Source organism: Schistocerca serialis, chromosome 9 (genome assembly GCF_023864345.2).
Source record: "Schistocerca serialis cubense isolate TAMUIC-IGC-003099 chromosome 9, iqSchSeri2.2, whole genome shotgun sequence".
Taxonomy (NCBI): Eukaryota; Metazoa; Arthropoda; class Insecta; order Orthoptera; family Acrididae; genus Schistocerca; species Schistocerca serialis.
This window is the reverse complement of record NC_064646.1, coordinates 457,840,334-457,846,719: the sequence shown is the minus strand read 5'-3', so window position 1 is coordinate 457,846,719 and position 6,386 is coordinate 457,840,334.

Sequence of the window (6,386 nt, the reverse complement as noted above, 5' to 3'; positions counted from 1 at the left end):
GCTACAGTGCACAAAATGTAAAAGGTGGGCACATGATAGGTGTGCCAAGCATGACAGTTTCTTTATTTGTAAAAACTGTAGCTCTGATAATGAACTTGATATTTCTTCATCAAATTAATAATGACCGTATGTCAATATTAGTACTGTGATTCAAGTTTTATGATTTGTTACCACCTCTTGCATTAAAAGTAATGATTAAATAAATGTGTTATGGTACCAAAAAATATATTTTTTCTTAATTATTATGTAACAACTAACCCCATAGAGTGTAACAAGATGCCCCACAGTGGGGTAGGTTGTTAAATCATGGAAATGAAATGAAGTCCCATGCTTCTTTACAGAGCACCGCACCGCTTTACTAGGCAAGGTCCTAGTGGAGGTGGTTTGCCATTGCCTTCCTCCGACCATAATGGGGATGAATGATCATGATGAAGACGACACAACACCTAGTCATCTCGAGGTAGGAAAAATCCCTGAACCCGCCGGGAATCGAACCCGGGACCCCGAGCTCGGGAAGCGAGAACGCTACCGCGAGACCACGAGCAGCGGACTTGTTACATCATACAAGTTAGCAAAAAAGTTGATATAGAGCTTAACAATCTGACCTTATATTTACGACAAAAATTTCATTGTGAAGACTAAATAATGGGCTAACTTTTGGCACCTGTCCAATCGACATACGTGTTTTGTGTCGAGGAATACGAGATTCCAAAAAAAATTTTGTAACTAGCCCCGGTCTCCCCTGCGGAATTTTATCACCATAACAGTGTCTCTGTTTTCGCCGTTTAAGCGCACCGTCTATTACAGTTAGTACATACTAGTTTTCAGTTACAAATATCTGTATAGTTATTTTGTTTTGTTTCTTATTTTGTGAAGAACAATGCACAGTTTAGTAACTGCTGAGCTGCCTGAACAGCAATCATGAGGGTAGTGAATACGGAAGTAAGGAATATTACAAAATCACGTGATTTAGAAGCAAGGCAGTTAAGTAAAACAAGGTTATCTACTTGCTGCCTGGTATGCTGACGTATCTCTAGGATCTGTTGCAAAAAGTTGAAAAGGCGTAATTTCCAAAGATATGACCCCATCGTGCTTCTGCTCAAAAGCGTCCAAGATATGAAGTACATAAGTTTCACTATCGTTACTTGGATATGGATGTACATGTGGACATACCAATTCCACTGCAAGCTAGAAACAGTCGAAAAGCAGTCACAAATGATGTTTTAATTGGCTCAACTGTTGCATGCACATTATCAGCATAAAGAAACTAATTATACAACAGGGTACACAAATGAAAAAAATGGTCGGTATTATTACAAAAGTAGGAATATGTAAAAGGGTGTCATGATTAGATATATTTAATTTGTTGAAATGTACTGCTGATAAAGGCAGATCTACTTTCATGACAACGTTTTTCGAACTCCAGCTCACAAGGCACACGCGCGCATTATCCGCCGCTGCTGACAATACACTGACCATTGTGTTGTGCGACAGATCAATTGTTTATTTTTATCACTAGCAACTATTTTATTCGCGATCACAACTGTCAGTTTTGCAAGCCGTAGGTGAGTAACTAGCATCCAGCATGTGCCTATCATTCCGCCTGAAGGAACTTCGTCATCATTTTAATACTGCTCAGATGAAGAGAGGAATAAAACCATTTGATAAGTTTCCATCCTAGTCGCTCAGCGTTAAAAATACGATGGGTTACGGGAGATTCAACCAAAATTCCAACAGAACTGGCATTATATTTTTGTGTGAGTTGTTAACCTTTTCTCATTCGAAGAAACATCACTATGTATGAGTAACGACCACATTTCCCTTTACGACAGGTTTAATTGTACTTTCTTTGTCAAAACACAGTATAATTTGCACAAACTCCTCTCACAACAGCTACTGCGGCAGAATTCTGGAACAGAGTGCCTCATTAAGCAAGTAATTGGCAATCACAGAGTTCAGCAGCTTATGGAAAACCAGTTTCTGAGAAAGATTACAGTGTGTGCGCGCTTCGTTTCTGTCAGCGCAGAGCGACATGCAAACACGTGTATGCGTCTCAATATGCGTTGGACCCGCGCGACATGTGTGAATGTGTCGTGTCGCGCTGTAGTGTCGTGTCGTGTCGCGCTGTAGTGTCGTGTCGTGTCGTGTCGTGGCGTGTCGTGTCTCACATGTTATACGCGTCTCAATCAGCCCTTAGCCTTCGAGAAATAACTGTTAACACATTGCCTCGAAGTATCGTTTTAAAATAGCAACGGACAGGATTGGTATTTGCATGCCCAATATAGCCTCAGTGACGAAGTACATCATCCTAGAATTACGTTAGCTTTATGAATACAAAAATCAGATAGTAAGCTTTCTGCCATTTCTCTTTTGCTGTGATGTAAGTGCACGTGTTTACACTATATTTTGGCAATAAAAGCACACTTTACCAGTGTAAGTCACTAACATTGATCTAATATGCTCTTAAACACATTTATCATCATTCAGGAGGTATAAATTTACAAAGTAAAGATCCTTATTTTGGGTAGCAAAGGGCAAAACAATTTAAGAGACCAACCTACAAGACATGGGTTTGTTTCTGGTGTGGAGCTCCAAGTAATGGATCTCTGGCACGGCTCCAAGCGTAATAGGGCGTTGGTACACTGCTAGAAAACTATACTGACAATGTCTTTGCTAAGGAGCTGACATGACAAATGACAACCAGCTAGAAGAGCTGCTGTACGCATACCATTTTAATAATCAAACAATGGGAACTCCATACTGTGGAGATGCTGAGTCACGGATAGGCACAACAAAAAGACACTCACAATTATAGCTTTCGGTTGTAGTCTCACGTAACTGAAACCACACTGCTGCACTCAGTTGCCTGAGACTGCAGTCATATGAGAGAGTTGCGCTTGCATGCACACGCGTATGCCTACTGCTGACGAAGGCCATAACAGCCGAAAGCTGTAACTGTGAGAGTCTTGTTGTGCCTATCTGAGACTCAGCATCCCCGCAATAGAGTGAGAGGCAACTTTCCTTCCCATTATATCATTTTGATAATCTACTTAATGCATTTCATCTTTTGCATGGGTTCCATCTAAGAAATGTTTCAGCCATGAGTACAATAATAGCCAACAGATATGGTAAACATTGTAATCCACATAAATAAGATGAACTGACGAAGAAACATAAAGCGGCATTTGACTTCACATTTAACAATTCATCTAATATATTAGTGGCTTTATGGAATGACAACCCCAGCTCATCCAGTATTCACACCAGCAGAAAAGAGGCAGCTCTGCGAAGAGAATGGCGGTAAACTGGACCACATGGCATTTCATTCACGAAATGGGTCACCGAAATTACATAATCATACTGATATCCAAAGTGAAAGAACAGCAAAAAAATCACAAAAAATTATTCTAGAAATGACAAGATGGAACATGGAATCACCGATTTGCACTAGACCACATTTTGAGAGAGAAAAGACAACTTTACTGCTGTCAGTGTCACATAGCATTAATTGCTGATTTGTGTTTCGTGTTTCATGTCGATGCAAACAAGACAATAAGAGAGTACACATTTAATGCTTTTATAATGAAACTGCAAGAGGTCCATGTATATTCAGCTGATGCCTCCCAGAAGGATGGGATATATTTCAAAAACTATGCAAATAAAAAACTAACTACACTGGCATTGGCAGAAACACGTGGTGAGACTAAAGCAGTCTCTCTCGCAACAAGACATTTACTTACATTAACTAATTATACTGATAATACTAAATACATGACAAGGTAGTAATAAATACATGGAAAGGCAAACATTGTTGCTCTTGTATCAGTCAAAAGAAATATAGTAAATACACTTGTGTAGGCAGAAACATGGTGAGAGTAATGCAGTCTCTCTCTCACAACAAGACATTTACTTCCATTAACTAATTATACTGATAATAATAAATACATAGCAAGGTAATAATAAATACAAGGCAAGGCAAACATTGTTGCTCTTGTATCAGTCAAAAGATACATGGTAACTACATTGGTGTAGGGAGAAGCATGGTGCGAGTTATGTAGTGAGTCTCATAACAAGACATTTACTTACATTAACTAATTATACTGATAATAATAAAGGTAGGCAGAAACATGGTGAGAGTAATGCAGTCTCTCTCTCACAACAAGACATTTACTTCCATTAACTAATTATACTGATAATAATAAATACATAGCAAGGTAATAATAAATACAAGGCAAGGCAAACATTGTTGCTCTTGTATCAGTCAAAAGATACATGGTAACTACATTGGTGTAGGGAGAAGCATGGTGCGAGTTATGTAGTGAGTCTCATAACAAGACATTTACTTACATTAACTAATTATACTGATAATAATAAATACATGGCAAGGTAATAATAAATACAAGGCAAGGCAAACATTGTGGCTCTTGTATCGGTCAAAAGATACATGGTAACTACATTGGTGTAGGCAGAAGCATGGTGAGAGTTATGTAGTGAGTCTCATAACAAGACATTTACTTACATTAACTAATTATACTGATAATAATAAATACATGGCAAGGTAATAATAAATACAAGGCAAGGCAAACATTGATGCTCTTGGTATCCGTAAAAAGAAATATAGTAACTACATTGGTGTAGGCAGAAACATGGTGACAGTAATGCAGTCTCTCTCACAACAACACATTTACTTACATTAACTAATTATACGGATAGTAATAAATACAAGGCAAGCAAAACATTGTTGCTCTTTTATCAGTCAAAAGAAATATAGTAACTACATTGGTGTAGGCAGAAACATATTGAGAGACATGCAGTCTCTCGCTCACAACAAGACATTTACTTACATTAACTAATTATACTGATAATAATAAATACATGGCAAGGTAATAATAAATACAAGGCAAGGCAAACATTGTTGCTCTTGTGTCAGTCAAAAGATACATGGTAACTACATTGGTGTAGGCAGAAGCATGGTGAGAGTTATGTAGTGAGTCTCATAACAAGACATTTACTTACATTAACTAATTATACTGGTAATAATAAATACATGGCAAGGTAATAATAAATACAAGGCAAGACAAACATTGATGCTCTTGGTATCCGTAAAAAGAAATATAGTAACTACATTGGTGTAGGCAGAAACATGGTGACAGTAATGCAGTCTCTCTCACAACAACACATTTACTTACATTAACTAATTATACTGATAGTAATAAATACAAGGCAAGCAAAACATTGTTGCTCTTTTATCAGTCAAAAGAAATATAGTAACTACATTGGTGTAGGCAGAAACATATTGAGAGACATGCAGTCTCTCGCTCACAACAAGACATTTACTTACATTAACTAATTATATTGATAATAATAAATACATGGCAAGGTAATAATAAATACAAGGCAAGGCAAACATTGTTGCTCTTGTGTCAGTCAAAAGATACATGGTAACTACATTGGTGTAGGCAGAAGCATGGTGAGAGTTATGTAGTGAGTCTCATAACAAGACATTTACTTACATTAACTAATTATACTGGTAATAATAAATACATGGCAAGGTAATAATAAATACAAGGCAAGGCAAACATTGATGCTCTTGTATCAGTCAAAAGAAATAAAGTAACTACACTGGTGTAGGCAGAAACATATTGAGAGACATGGAGTCTCTCGCTCACAACAAGACATTTACTCACATTAACTAATTATATTGATAATAATAAATACATGGCAAGGTAATAATAAATACAAGGCAAGGCAAACATTGTTGCTCTTGTATCAGTCAAAAGATACATGGTAACTACATTGGTGTAGGCAGAAGCATGGTGAGAGTTATGTAGTGAGTCTCACAACAGGACATTTACTTACATCAACTAATTATACTGATAGTAATAAATACAAGGCAAGCAAAACATTGTTGCTCTTGTATAAGTCAAAAGATACATGGTAACTACACTGGTGTAGGCAGAAGCATGGTGAGAGTTATGTAGTGAGTCTCACAACAAGACATTTACTTACATTAACTAATTATACTGATAATAATGAATACATGGCAAGGTAATAATAAATACATGGCAAGGTAATAATAAATACATGGCAAGGTAATAATAAATACATGGCAAGGCAAACATTGTTGCTCTTATATCAATAACAAGAAATATGGTAACCATTAGGGGGTACTGAAAAGAAACCCTTTTTAACTTACTTATCCACATTTTATGTAAAACTCCTTCAAAATACTCTCCACATGCATTAAATCTCTTGTTTAATCCGTTACTACGTTTTTTTCAAAACATTGTTTAAATTCATCTTTTGTGATGCTTGATAGTGTGTGTGTCTTTTTTTCTTCACATTGGCAACATATGTTCTTTCTGTCTCTCTTCACTCTAGGAAAC